Here is a 15,531-nt window from a genome sequence, read left to right as displayed (position 1 = left end):
ATAGTGTTGTGGCTTGGGGGTGGGATTCAGCATTTCATCTCCAATAGGCGGGGTTGAGTTCGGGAAGCTCCCCGCCAATAGAGGCGTGGAGAAGGTGAGCCGCTTCCCCCTCCCTGCCTAGGGGTAAGGGGCGGGCAGATGCAGCAATTGGCTAAATCTTTAACAGGCGGATTAAGCGGCCTGTAGCGGAGCGAAGTTCAGTCTTTCCTTTGCTGGGCGGGCCGGTGTAGTGGGCGGGATTTCCCGGGTAACAGAGAAGCGGCCGCGGCGGTAGAGGCGGCGGAGACGGTTTCTCCATCTTCCCCCCCTCCCCTTCCCCCCTCAGAGTTTCCCTCCCTCCCTCCTTCCTAGTCTGGGCATCGGGGTTTGTGACCGCATCGTTAGCGGAAAGGAGCCTGCCAGTCCTCTTCAGAGGGCCTATGCCAGCGCCGTTCGCGGGGCCTCCCTACTGAGCCCGAGGCTCAAGCTGAGACGGACACGCAGTAAGAAGCGGCCGAAGCAGCTTTGCGGTGAGAGCACGCCGGGCCGGGGAGCCAGGTGGCGGGTAACGCGGGACGCGAGGGTGTGTATTTTTAAGGGGGGGGGACTGACCTCCTCGGCTTCCCGTAGAGCCGGCGGGCGGGAGGTGTGTGGATGTGTGAGGGGGGTGGGGGGCGGAGCAGGCTAGCTCCGTGCGGGAGGGGGAGGAGAGCGTAGTCCCGGTGCGCGCGGAGAGGGCGGGCTCTCGCCGCTGGTTGAAGGCGGGGGTGGGGGGGAGGTGGGGTTCGGCGCGCTAGCGATTGTGGAGAAAGGGGCGGGGCTGGCCGTTTGCGGAGTGCTGTCTGCGCGTGACCCCCTCCCGTCCTCTAGGGGTGGGCGGGGCCTCGGCTAGCTGCCGTGTGCGGGTCTGCTGGGGTGTGGGACGAGAGGGTGGTCTCCCGCGAGTGGCTTCGGAGCGTGGCAGGGAGGGGGCGTGAAATCCGCCCTCCTCCGCTTTCTCGGGATCGGGTTGGCCGGAGAGGCCGTACGGAGCGGTGATGCCACGCCCCCTGGCCATCCTTCCCCTCCCCCCGGTTTCCGCCTCCTTGGCAAGTGAGGCGGGGCTCGGAAGAGCCCGCTGTCGGGTCTGGCTGGGAGTCGCGCCTAGATTTGCCCCGCCCTATGTCTCCGGGGGGTGGGAGGGCCCCTCTGACCCGAGAAGTTGGTGTGTTAGGACCTACTCTTGCAGCTCCGCTTTGCCTTTTCCCTGGGGCACTAGGGTCCGATACTGGAGCTGTTGTCTCTGCCTTGCTCTTTGCAATGGGGTTGGAACCGTGTAGGTTGGAGAGCGGGAGCATGGTCGGCGCCACTCTTCTTGGTTGTAATTTTTGTGGTGAGGTGCCCAAGTTTTCTTGGTTGAAGTCTGCGGTCAAATGCTGCTTGTGCTGTGACCATGGTAGGGGGAGGTACTGCGAGAGAGTCCTCAGAGACTAGTAATGTGGCCGGGAACAACCTTTTTCTGGAGTTCCCTTTATGTTCAGATAACGTGGTTCTACGGGGCGGGGCTTCCTTTGAGCCAATGGGATGGTGGGTAGTTAGACTTAGCCACTGTTTCGGTGCCTTAGGACTTCAAACACAATTAGCCATGAAAAGGCTGTGAGCTCTTGCTCTTCACAAGGCTCATATTTAGAAAAGGAAGGGTTGGATTTATTTTATATTAAAATTATCCGTTTATAAAAGGTGGTCATTTGTTTAAAAACTCAGTTTGTATAAATACTCTGGTTTCTTCAACTCTTGAATTTTTTAATGCTTTGTACAGCTGATTCTACAGAAGCTTAATTTCACAAAGAAATAAGTTGCAAATAAGTAGCTATAGGTGTTCTTGAAAAGCCTTCTGGTTTTGTGTGGTTCAGTTAAAATATCTAGACCAATTGCTATTTATAATCTATAAAATATAATGTTCTTGACCTGTTTTATTAAAAGTAGAGTGTAGGTGAGGACATCGTTGTTTATGACATGCAGCACCCCTCCAATGTGTTTTGGGGATATGCCTTAGGACATTGCAGGTTTAATGAACTATTTTGAGATTTTTTTTCCCCTCTGATTTGATATTCTCTTAAGAGAAATTGTTTTTGATAGTTTTCATGAGAAAATAAGTATTGAATGAATATGTTTACTTACTAACATCTGAGCAAGCTCTCTGGCTAATTGTCTGAACTAAAGTTAAATTGTAGATTTATGCTTTGCTCAGTTGGGACTGAGAGATTGGTGCCCTGTGCAAGACACATGGAGAGAGTCTCACCTTATCAGCTAAGGAAATTCAGGCAGCAGGAGCTTTTTAGTTTGATTAATGGTGGCTGTAATATAACTTGCATGGAGACTAACACTTGGGTGTTTTTCCTGATGTTATAAACTGACAAAGATAGTGAAGATAGTAGAGAATTTACCACTTAGGAAAGTTTGGTCACGTGGTGGTTTCCACTATTTGCAGTGCTGTGTGCTGGGAAATGGAAGATCTAATTCTTGCCCTAGAGAACATGTTGTCTGTTGGTGTAGCAAGTCACATGTCCCAACATAGACTTTAAGAATTCAAGTAAGAACCTGGATACACTCTCCTAGGGAACTTCATAAATGCTTCTTACCTGTCCAAAAATCAGTATTACTGGTACATACTATGTAATTTGTCAGAATTAAAGACCCTTCATAGATTGGCACTTTGTAATGAAAAAGATAAGATTCACAATTAAAGAGTAAGGTTTGTTGTTGTTTTTAAAGGAAGAAGGTGTGTAGTAATTTGATAAGATTCCTGGCAGAACATAGTCCTGTTTACATCTTCAGTGCAAGCAGACAGGATACTGTAGAACTGTGCAAGGCAGATGCTAACGGCTGTGTGTTTTAGTTGGAATTAAAAGATGTTCACAGCCTTCAGTAACTTAGTGCAGTCCCTTAAAAGGCTTTCTCACAAACTCCCCAACCAAGAGTTTCTTAAACTTTCCTTTCTGTAGTTCCTACAAAAATGGTGGTTACATGCTTTTTCAAACTATACCCTTTGTCTCCGTGAATCATCGTAAGAATTCAACACTTATTGAGCCTTTACTATGTCTCAGGTATTCAATTAGGCAATATATATTTATTAACCCATTTACTCTTTATGGCAACTCTGTAGTGGAATCCATGGAACCCATGTTTTAAAGTGGCACTGAGGAGTTAGACATACGATAAGTAGTCAAGCCAGAACCTAGATCCAAGCGTTCAGGTTCCAGAGTTCATGTGTTTAAGTCTACACTTCGGCTGCCTCTGGTCTAGGGATAGTAAACAGAAGTAACAGTGTGCTTTTCTTTTTTTTTTAATCGTGGTAAAAAAAATTATGTATAACAAAGTTTACCATCTTAACCATTTTTAAGTGTAAAATTTAGTGGCATTAAGTACATTCCCATTGTTTAACCATCAGCACAACCATTTCCAGAATTTTTTCACCTTTCCAAATGGAAATTCTGTACCCCTTAACAATAATAAATCTCCCCCCAGCCCCTGACAAGCACTATTCTACTTTTTGTCTCTGTGAATGGGACTACTCTAAGTACATCATAGAAGTGGATTCTTATTTAGAGTATTTATTAGTTTTGTCTGGTTTACTTCACTTAGATGTGTCTTCAAGTTTTATCCATGTTGTAGTATGTGTCGGAATTACTTCTTTGGTGATTAATGTTCCATTCTATGTATATACCACATTTTGTTTATCCAGTCATGTCAGTGGACATTTGGGTTGCGTTGTTTCTACCTGTTGGCTATTGTGAATAATGCTGCTATGAACATGGGTGTATAAATATCTCTTCAAGTACCTGCTTTGAATTCTTCTGGGTATATACCCAGAAGTGGAGTTGCTGGAACATATGGCAGTTCTTTGTTTAATGTTTTGAGGAACCAGCAGTGTGCTTTTGAAAGCAGCTTTCATGGAAAAGATTGGGACTCAGATTCTAAAGGTGAATTCAGTCAACATTCATATATTGACCATCTTCTTAAATAGCTGACACAGGAAGAAACTTTGTCCTCTAGAAGTTTACTTACATTGTTAGAAGGAAAGGCAAATACACGTGTAATGGTTTTACTACACATCAGTGTATATTGAATGCCATAAGAGTCAAGTACAAAGAGCTGTAAGGAATTCAGAGGAAGAAGAACTTACCTTTGAATGGAGGGAGAGGGGATAGTGAATGAGAAACAGGAGGATGGAGTCTGAAATTGTAGGATCTAGTTGAATCGAGTGGTTAAATGACCTTAGACATCTTACTAAAGTATGCCAGAGGATGTTTTGAATTGTTAAAAGGAATGGCATCATGCTGAAATTGGCAAGTTGTCTTTCTTCCATGGTTTGTGAATCCTGTTCTCTAGTTTGCAGATCTGGTTGCTTCTGCTTTGGAAAGTTAAGAATCACAATGAAGAAATGATAAATTTGGCATGTATGTTACTGTTACCATGCCAAGCTCAGGATATATTATCAATATGGTCAATTATTATTTCCTAAATCTTCTTTTCCTTAACATGGGTTTATGTTTCTACTAACAAATGAGTAGTGGCAGTAATTTCTTAGTGTTTTTATCTTCTTCTTGTATCAGTTTAAGTAAATAATTCTAAATATTTGTTTTTTGTTGAGGTTAAGGTCCAATACTGAAACCCATCCAGGAGCATACTTGAGTAGTCTGTGATTCAGGGTTCTGCCATTATTAAATTATATTATTTCCAAATAGTTCAGGAAACTTTATTTTTCTGACTTTTTTAAAAAAGTCCTCACTTAAGAATATATGTACTTAATGATATTGAGAGAGAGATGGAGGGAGGAAGTGAGGGAGGGAACAGGGAGAGACAGGAGGGGAGGGCATCAGTATGAGAGAAAAATCAATGAGTTGCCTCCCATACCTACCTCGACCAGGGATTGAACCTGCAGCCTACGCAGGTGCCTTAACTGGGGATTGAATCCAAACTCTTTTGGTGTACCGGTGGGCACTCCAAACAACTGGGCTACCCAGCTAAGGCCTGACATTTTGTAAAAATTGTGAATTCGAATTCTCGCTCGCACACAAAAAAACTTTGGTTTCCTTTATGTAACTTTCTTTTGGGGTCTCTTTCTTCAGAAACATGGATTTTTTTGTCCGTTTTAAGTTTTCAGGATAACTACCTAATGATATTGATTATCCTCAGGGAGCACTGCACCAGAGGTGCACAGTCCACCTATATTTGGACTTAACTTTCTTGATATAGCCTCAGCACTCCGGACAGTGCACCTGTAACACAGGGACACACTAAGTGATATATAACTAGTTTACAAACTGAAATGTGAAGGTTGCTACCCAGAGGCTACTTCTGTTCAGTGGCAGTTGGCTTCAAAGTTAGTTCTGTGATTACTGGTAGCAATTTCTGATCCCGCCCCCGCCCCGGGCTTTTGTACTCTTAAATACCTCCAAGTCTTTTGAATTTACCAGCATCTCAGCAATGGATAGTTCCCCAGACCTTTTGGGAACTAGGCATATATAGGTTCTCCACAGTTCCTTATCTGCATCTCTGAAGTACAAGGATTTTTGACTGTTGGTTGGTTGGTAGTTTGGTTCCACATTCAGTTTAGGGGCACTAACTGGTCTAGGATGCTCCACTTGATGAATGTGCTTAATTTTGGAGAGCTACCCTGTGCATTGTATTACTTTTCTAAAATCCAAGCAATGCTGATAGTTCAAAATTCTGTCTCTAACTGGGGATTTCCCTGTAATGTATAGACTAACGTATCCAGTGGCCCTCTTGATATTTCCTCTTGGATATCTACTGGATATCTTTGACTTCTCTCTGTCTTTTTCACGAGGTCAGTTGACAAATTCTATTTTCTCTGTATTTAAAATACTATCCAGAATTTGACCACTTATTTCCCCCGCCCCCAAGCCCCTACTACAGCAGTGAATGTCACTAATATCTCTAGTTTGGATTATTTCAGTAGCACATTAACTGTTCTCTCCGCTTTGTTATTGCCCCTCTTCAGATTTTTATTTTTAATTTAATTTTTCAATCACAGTTTACATTTAATACTATTTTATTAACACAGCAATCCAAGTCAGACCATGTTACTTTCCTACTTTAAACTCTCCAGTGGCTTCCCATTTCAGTGTGAATACTAAGTCTGAGTCCTTATTATGGCAGTGCGAACAAACATGATATGCTCGCTGCCTAATACTCCCAACCCCATTACCTCTCTGACATCATTTTCTGCTAGTTTCTCTTCCATTCTTCTGTAGCTACACAGTCTGTTTGCTGTTCTTGGAAAATAGCAAGCACATGTGTGCATCAGGGTCATTGCATTTGCTGGCCCCTCTGCCTATAATGCTTCCCCCACTGATTCCCACACGGCTAGCTCCTTTCTGTGTTTTTCTGAAAAGTTAACCTTATCAGTGAAGTATTCTTGGGTCACTCTTAAATAACATTTCAAAAACCTGTGCTTTTCCTTCACAGTTGTCACTGTCTAATATTCTGAATGTTTTGTTTATTCTCTGTCTCTCACTAAAATGTAAATTTCATGAGAGAGGAAGTTTTTGTTTTGTTTACTGCATGACCCCAGCTTTTGGAACAAGGCCTGGCACATAGTATGTGCTCAGTAAATATGAGGGGATGAATGCCATGCATGAATGATTTGGTTTCCACCACAGACAAGGCAGTGTGCTAAAGCACAATGGAGGATACAAAGATGGTGAAAGGTGTGTGTACCCATGTCTGTGTAGGGACAGAATTACAGCTAATAGGGTAAAGTCAGTGTGAGGTAAGTGACACAGCCACCTAGGCTCTTGAGAATCTTCTCAAGTCCTGTTCTTTATAATGCTTTCTTACAGCTTTAGCCAGCACATCTTCTGTTACACTTAGTCTGTTGTTTTATTACCATTCTTAATTAATTTATAGAAATCTTGTCACACAAACTGAATGTCAGCATCTTTGAGAATAGGGATATGTGATGATTTCCCTCTTTTATAGTCCCCCGTGATTACTATAACTTTTCATTTTGAAATAATTTTAGACTTCAAAAAAAATGAAAAAAATAATACAATTACCATATAACCTTCACCAAGGTTTCTCAAACGCAACAAAACTGTACTACACTGATCTAAATCATAAAAGTTAACATTGAGACAGTAAACACCTTTTGAATTGAACTAGTTTGTTTTTGTTTTTTTTTTTTAAGGTTTTATTTATTTTTAGGCAGAGAAGAGAGGGAGAGAAACATCAGTTTGTGATTGCCTCTTGTGCATCCCCAACCCAGGGACCTGGCCTGTGGCCCAGGCTTGTGCCCTGACTGGGAATCAAACCAGGGACCCTTTGGTTCACAGGCTGACACTCAATCCACTGAGCCACACTAGCCAGGGCTGAATTGAACTAGTTTTCTGCTAATTTTCTACCTATAACATCAGGATCAATTGGACCCAATTTTAGTTCTTGAGTTTCTTTTTGAGCAGTACTACTTGTAAAGATTTATATTTCATGAATTTTATTTTTTATTGGAGGTCTTCAAACAAAGGAGAAAATTTAATGGAATAAACTCATTTTAGTTATTTCGACATCTGAGCTATATTGTCGGATCCCAATGATCTTAGTTTACCTGTATCTTGAAACATTTTGATATTTCATCATTACTCATCATTAATCCCAACAATGCTTAAAAGACTAAAATAATAAGAAAATGGAAGAATGATGGAATTGCCTGTAAGGATGATACAGTAGTAAAATAAATCATAAATAATACACTTCAGTTTTCTTTTTTCGCAGAGTGACAGATTTTTTTTTTCTCTTGAGGACATGGGATTTGAAAACAAAAGTACTAACGGTCCTTGTTTAGTTTGACAGAGCAATTCTACACTTCAGTTTTCTTACTGCTTTTTGCCCAAAGCATTACAGCATCTTTCAAGAAAACTATAAAAGAAATTGGGGTGTAGTGTCTTAAACATTATATAGGATGTTAATCTTGGGGGATCTGGTGAAGCGTATGTCAATTCTTTATACTGTCATAACTTTTTAAAGCTTGCACTGAACATATTTAATAGTCCATATTTTTAAAATTTTCCTCCTATAATGACAGAGAAGAAAACTAACAGCAAGGCATTTCACAGTTATTAGAGGAACTAGTAGATGAATGCAATGCAATACATAGCAGCACTGTAGACTGCAATGGTGATGATAGTGTGATTGTACAATATAAGCCAAGTCACAGACTCTTGAGTCTTCAGATGAGGATATCCTAGATGAATTTTCCCAGTCTGAAGAATTTGAGTTGATAATATATTTCTGAGGGAAAAGAAAGAGAATCTTGTCTTCATATTTCTTCATGAATGACTCATCTAGGTAGTTATTCCACAGGAAGGACTTCAGAATGCAATATTTTCAACAAGCAAAACCATTCCAATTTGCTAAAAGAATGTATAATAGTATTCTTTCATCTTTTAAGATATTTGTGTACCAAAACTTACTTGGTATGGTGTTAAGTGGACACAGGTATGTGTATAGAGGTGATCAACATGATGTAGAAATGAAGGGGAAAAAAAATCATTGGATTGATTGTTCTAATTGGTATTTATTGTCTAAAACTGATAATGCTTGTAGTGTGGAGCTTAGAAGATGATTGTCCTCTTTTTAACCAAAATAAGAACTAAACTTTCAGGCCCTGGTTAGGTAGTTCAGTTGGTTAGAACATCATCCAAATACATCAGTGTTGCAGGTTCAGTCCCTGGTCAGAGCACAAACAAGAGGCAACCAGTGAATGCCCAAATAAGTGGAACAACAAATTTGTGTTTCTCCCTCTCCCTTCTTCTCTGTCTCTAAAATCAATAAGTAAAAATTAAAAAAAATTTTTTCCAGTATATTTTTCAATGTATTGAATGTACTGAGTTTTCACTGTATTTTGTTTGATGATGCAAGGGCAAAGGGGGAAAAAAGACCCAAAAGTGATCATAAGCCAAAACTTTACTAGAGTTGTACCTGAAATCTGGAATCACAATTTTCAGAATGGCGTCACAGTTGATGACTAGTCAGTTGTATTTTAACGGATATTGCCTTTTTTGGGTATTTATCTATACCTTCAAAACCAGGAAAACATGGACTAATAATTTGGATTTGCTATTTAAATTCTTACTAAAATTTTTAATAAAATTGTTTTTCACCCAAATGATAAATGATAATGTTTTTTTAAAATACTGACGATTAAAGGTGAATCACATGTCATAAAGAAAGCAGTGTTACTTTTTGTACAACCCAAGATGATTGTCCTGAGCCACCTTGATAAAAACTGTCACACTGCAGTATGACATAACCCCACCAAAGCTCACAAATAGTATATGCTAAATGGGATTATCATAATATTAGATTAAGGTTTCTCAGCCTTGGCACTATTAATATTTTGGACTGAATAATTCATTGTAAGGAGCTGTCCTACATTGCATTGTAGGATATTGGCAACATCCCTGGTCTTTCTACTCATAAAATGCCAGTAGCACTCCTCTTTCCCCAATTGTGACAACCAAAAATGTCTTCTGACATTGTCAAATGTGCTTTGGGGCAAAAATCTCCCCTGGTTGAGAATCATCTCTTTAGAAGTATATAAAACTAAGTTCAAGAGAGGTTTGGATATTAGATTTTGTGGTGGTCTTTTTCCTTTTCTCTTCTCCTCTCCTCTCCCTCTCATCTCCCTCTTCTCTCTTTTGTTTTCTTACTGCAGGAAGCTTTGTTGTTTCCATTCGGTCCAGTGCATGGGAGAGGGCTCCAGGATGGTTAAGAGGATGCCTAGTGGTTTCCGGGAGAGGCTCAGGCAAAAGCTAGACACCAAGATAATGAAGAGGGGGCCCCTCAAAGGCCTCTAGGCTCTAAAGGCTCCTTAGTCATGCTTGAGGCTGAGACTTTCAAAGAGATGATTGCCCAGGCCAGCCTAGGGAGGTTAGTCAGGTGGCCTCCCATCTTGAGGAGTTTCACCTCCTCATCCCGGAAGTGGCTCTCCAGGAAGTCACAGAGCTGAGGGTCTTTGCAGATAGAGCTCAGAGCATGCAGATCCAAAAAGGCCCCCAGGTCAGGTTCTTCTCCGTGGCCATCGTGGCCTCCATGGCATCCCAAGTTTTACCCCATTCATCTTGGAAAGGCTTCAGAGAGAGGTAGGTATAAGAGGTCTGCAGAGGCAGGTTGACCAGACGATGGCAACTTCCATGTTGGTAGAATAATTCTGACAAATTTGGGAGCTTATGGTTGTTTGACAATAAGGAGTTAAGGTCAAAAAATGGTGTTTGGTTGGTCTCAGAGGCTGTGGATGGCTGAGGTGGTTCCAAAGGTGGTGACTGCAAAAGAGGTTTGAGGATGGTTGGAGGCTGGAAGAAGGGGCATCCCTGGGTCTGTTTCGTCCAAATACTGTTAAAGCAAGGGACAGATCTGGAAGACTGCCAAGGGCACTGCAATAATTTTTTTTTTAGAAGAACAGATTAATTTTGTTGAATTATTATTCTAAGTAACATGGGAAATTTAAATAGATTGCCCTTTTTCATTTATTCTGGAATGCTTTTTATTTTCTAACAGAGTGAAATTCAGAAGGGAAGGTTCAGGCAGGTTTTGAAGTAGACTGTGGTGGGCGGTTGTACTGGGTTGAAGTAATTACATTCATTTAATGCTTTGATAAAATTTCCCATTTTTTTCCAAGACTGTTCATTGAAGAAAACTGATCAGGACATATTTTATGTGATGCCGATCACAAATAAGAGAGCAATTTCAGAGGATTTCTTGAATTATATAAATAGAGAAACTTAAAAATGTGTCTAATTCAGAATGATTTCAATACAAAATTGAGAGGCACTAAAGGGTCAACCATAAGTAAAAAGCAGTTCAAAAAAGGAAGTACAATATCGCATACTTAAAAGAGCCCAGAATAGGGTAGTTTGTTCCATATACTATTACCCTGAGCTTACCTTGACTAAAATAATTCTGTTGTCTCCATTTAAGCCAATTGATGAAATTTAATCTAAGTGAAAAAAATAAGATTCTTTAAAGTTGGATTTTTTCCATTTGGGTTTTAATAATCATGGAAGTGTCTGTATTAGAATAAAGAGAGAAACTACCGTGATTAAAGACATTTTAGGTTGTGGAACTAGAAAATTGGTTATTTTTCTTATTCTGAAAGTGTTAGCTTTTACTTCGGCCCTTCTAACATTAGTCTGAAATCTGTTACATTTGCTTCCAGTTTCAACCCCACTTCAGAAGTCTCCCCTGCAGCGTCAGAATTGCCCTTCTCTGCTTGCTTTGCTTGGGCATTATGATGCTTTTGCGTGATGATTTTGGAGCTGTTCCCACTTTATATTATCACTGATGTCCAGGTGACTTTTTAGTGTTCTGCTCATATTGTTTGTTCATACAAGTCTTTTTCACTAGGTTCCATTTCTCAAAATTCCACAAAATGATTTTTTAAAAATTGTTTTCACAGACAAGAGTTCTGAAAACAGTGTAAGCTCCAAATCTGAAACAGTTGGAGACCACAGTGGCCCTTGAAAATAATACCAGTTGTCATGTGAATACTTTATAGCCTAGAATTACATTATACCTCTCTGCAAGCAGGATACTAGAGTCTGTCTGATATTTCTACTCCAGATAGGTCATGTATTCTAGGGAGAGTTTAGCCTCTTCTTTAGCCAGGTATGTGACCTTGAACAAGTCACTTAATTTCTTTGAGTGTCAGTTTTCCTTTAAATAGGGTTCAGGGTGTGCCCATATGTTGTGAGGAGCACATCAACTGATAGGAATCATGTCAGTGTGGTTGTTGTGGGGCAGGAAGTCTGTCCTATTCAGTGCTAAAGTCTTGACACTAAGCACAGGGCCTGCACATGTAGACACTGGGGCATTATACAGGGTGAAGTAAAAGTAGGTTTACAGTTCACATGGAAAATAATTCAATAATTAATAATACAAGAATAAACTCTGTTTTGTGTACTCACAGCTGTAAACCTACTTTTGCTCCACCCTGTATGTCAGATAGATGAATTGGCAAAGATGTAAATAACTTTTATCACATGTAAGTCTATAGTTAGTATAACATTTTTATTTCATCCTGTGTACCCCATGCCCAAATTCATCCCTGTTTTCAAGGTATAACTCAACATTTGCCATCTTGTTATAGTTTTTCCCAATGTACAAATTCCTACCCCTTTCCAAATTTATAGTACTTATTTCTACCACTTGTAAAGTGATTTGTATTGTTAGCTTTTCCTGCCAATATTTTAAGAAAATTTTCAAATATACTACAAATTGATAGAATTTTATAGTGGACACCCATATATGCTACCACCGACATTTTTTTCCTTTTTTAAAAAAGTCCTCATTGATGTTTATTGATTTAGAAAGGGAGGATGGTAGAGAGAGAAATATTGACGTGAGTGACAAACATTGATTCGTTGTCTCCCATTTGCACCCCAACTAGGGATTGAACCCACGTCCTAAGTATGTGCCCTGACTGGGAATTGAACCCACAACCTCTTGGTGTATGGGATGACGCTCCAACCAACTGAGCCATCCAGCCCAGGCTAGATTTTATTATAACCATTTTTATAGTACTTGCTTTATCACATATCCATCTCTCCATCCCTCCATCTGTTACTCCAAAATAGTTTCTTGGTGTATTTCAAAGTAAATTTCAGCCCTGGCTAGAGTGACTGGTTGGAGTGTTGTCTTGTAAACCAAAAAGTCACGGGTGTGAATCCTGGTCAGGGCACATGCCTAGGTTACGGGGTTTGGTCTAAGTTAGGGCGAGAGGCAACTGATGCTGTTTCTCTCTCTCTCTTTCCTTCCCTTCTTCCTGTCTCTCTCAAATCAATAAGCATGTCCTAGGGTGAGGATTAAAAATAAATAAACAAATTTCAGGCATTATAGTATACTTTCACCTGAGTGTTTGAGCATGCATATTCTTATCTAGAGTTCATTATTTGATTATAACTTTTTTTCACACAAAATTTACATACAATGAAATATACAAATCTTAGGTGTTCATTGTGTTATATTGAGATCACACTGAGGTGGAAGGAACAAGCTGTAGCTTGTCTTGTTCTCTATGTCTTAGAGTGCTTTCCTTGTAGAGGAACCATAATCTTTCTAATTGCCACGTAGTTTTCCTAATACCAATGTATCAAGTTTATTTAGCTATTGATAGAGACTTAGATATTTTTATACTTTGCTGCAATAAATATAGTTGGCAGGTGTGTAGGGTAGAGACCTAGAAATGAAATTGGCTGGATTAAATTGGTTGGACCTGCAAGTCGCCAACCAGGTAGCCTGTACCAATTAAAACTTCACCAGCCCTGACTGGTGTGGCTCAGTGGGTTGGTCGTCGTCCCACAAAAGGTCATGTTTGAGTTCCATTTGGGGTATGTGCCTGGAATATATTGCAAACCAGGTACCCAGTAGGAAAGGCAACTGATTGATTGCCTTCTCTCTCCCTTCCCCTCTCTCTCAAAATAAAGTAAAAAAATAAAACAAAACAAAACTTCTACCCAATACCTGCACATTCACCCCTACAACACTGTCATTCTGTTTTAGCCAGTTCCTTTGAAGTAAATATTCTTTTACTTTATATTTCTTAGATTACTGGTGAGACTGTATGAGATCTTCTCAGCTAGTTTTTAAGCTTTTACAGGGCAAGGGGCAAGATCATCTGTCACCTTCGTATCTGCTTACTGAATATTTGCTAATTGAATGAATGAATGAATGCTACCAAAGCATTTCTGCTTTATTGGGTTGACACTGAAGAACAATGAATGGGCCTAGTGTGTGAGAGATTAAAGAAAGCTGGAGTTGCTTGAGCATGTGTGTCTGAACTAAGTGAAAGGGAACTCTTCCTTCATTTTTCCTCTTCTGTGAGAGGTAGGTTAAGAATCCAGGCTCTGGAGGCAGATTTCATGGATTCATCCCTAGTTTTGCCCGTTAGCTGTGCAGCCTTGGGCAGGCCACTTAATCTTTGTATTTCCATTTCCTCATTTATAGATTAGAGAATAACAGCACTTGGTTGTGGGATTAAATTAATATCTGTAAATTGTGTAGAATGGTGCTTGGCACTCAGTATTTGTTAACTGTTATGTTAACTATTAGGTTATTCTTTCCATTATGTGTATACATTACTTGAGTATCTGTGATGTGTAAAGACTGTGGGGGGATGCAGACAAATTTGAAGAGAACCCTGCCTTGAAGAAGTTTATAGACTTGTGGCTTGTTTAGAGAGTGGGAAGACATTTGACAGGACTAGATGATAAGGTGGGGACTGGAGAGAGATCATTAGTAAGTTAAATTATCCCCTAATCAGTAAGGAGGAATTTTGTAGGCAAAACTAAGGAATTTGAATTGTTATTTTAAATGATGAGAAGCCAGTGATGAATTTACAGCTGGATTGGACTTGCATTTGGGGTTGACCATTTTAAAAGCAACCTAGAAGGTAGACGAGGCTGAAGGGTTTTGAAAACAGTTGAGGTGTAAGGAAGGGATGATGAGTGCCTGAAATAAAGGAGTGGCTATGTGATTAGAGAAGAAGCAATTTATATTGAGAACCGGTTAGGGAATAGAATTAGGAGTGGTGACTATTAAAGGAATAAAGTATGGTTCAGAGAAAGTACAGACCCTGTGTAATCTCTTTAGTGCCGTGGAGATGATCTGGAAGGCAAACTCTTTAGAGGCAAATGAAATTAAATACTTTATAAAATCACAATCATTTTATGAAAGAAGTGACGTCTTAATAGCAAAAAGATAGGACATGATCTCAGAATAAAGCATTTTAATACTTAACCCATGGAAAACTCACCACAATTCTATTTTTCTCTTTTTTCATTTTCCTGTAGATGGTTCATATACCAGTGTTTGGGAATCACTAGTGTAGTCTAATCACCTCTTTTTGCAGATCAGGAAACAGGACCAAAGTTACAGAGCTTCGAGTCAGAATTTGGATTAGAATCCAGGTCTTGACAGGTACTCTAGTCTTTTTTCCATAGTCCTATGCTGTGCTCTTCTGGTCTAAATTTCATTTTCCATTTATGAAGTGATGACTTGGCTTTTGGTTACAAAGATTAATCTAAGGTGAGTTTAAGCATCTTAGGTTTCAAACCAACAGAACCCAACACCAAACTATGGTTTAGAATATCTATGTACATAGAAGTAACAGCTAAAAGATCTTTAAGACTTTACTCTGTCCATTTATTAGACGTTTCCTCATCTCAAAATAGATTGAGGTTGAGTATGGCTTGCTAAGTATCACATAGCATGAGTAAGTCTGTATTTCCATCTCAACTATGTCTGAAAAGTTTTGAAATATTGAGCTAAACATACTACTTAATACAAAAACATGATTAGTTAAGACATTTAAATTATTTTCCTTTAGTATCTCTCAGGACTGTGTTTTGAACTCCAGTTAACTGCATACAACATTATCACACACACATTTTGGAGACTTAGTTCTTAGATCTAAAGTTAAAGTCAATAGAGATTATTTGTGGTTTGAGATTTACAAAAAGATATTATTAAATGGCCATCTTACAAATGAAACAATTG

General features: G+C 39.8%; 1 protein-coding gene across 4 annotated transcripts in view; it reads left to right on the top strand.

The window, feature by feature from the left end:
* The first annotated feature begins 302 nt into the window (after window positions 1–302).
* SIN3A (SIN3 transcription regulator family member A) overlaps window positions 303–15,531 on the top strand; it is a 62,175-nt gene continuing 46,946 nt past the window's right edge. The window contains exons 1-2 of one of the 4 annotated variants that reach the window (XM_054565440.1): window positions 303–509; window positions 14,885–14,952. The gene's annotated coding sequence lies outside the window, so the exon portion shown is untranslated. The other 3 variants (XM_054565424.1, XM_054565445.1, XM_054565432.1) reach the window with 3 other exon arrangements.

Source organism: Pteronotus mesoamericanus, unplaced genomic scaffold (genome assembly GCF_021234165.1).
Source record: "Pteronotus mesoamericanus isolate MK-2021 breed Mesoamerican mustached bat unplaced genomic scaffold, CSHL_Meso_final contig_100, whole genome shotgun sequence".
Lineage (NCBI taxonomy): Eukaryota > Metazoa > Chordata > Mammalia > Chiroptera > Mormoopidae > Pteronotus > Pteronotus mesoamericanus.
Note: the sequence above shows the minus strand (reverse complement) of the source record. Positions and strands in the feature narration are given on the sequence as shown.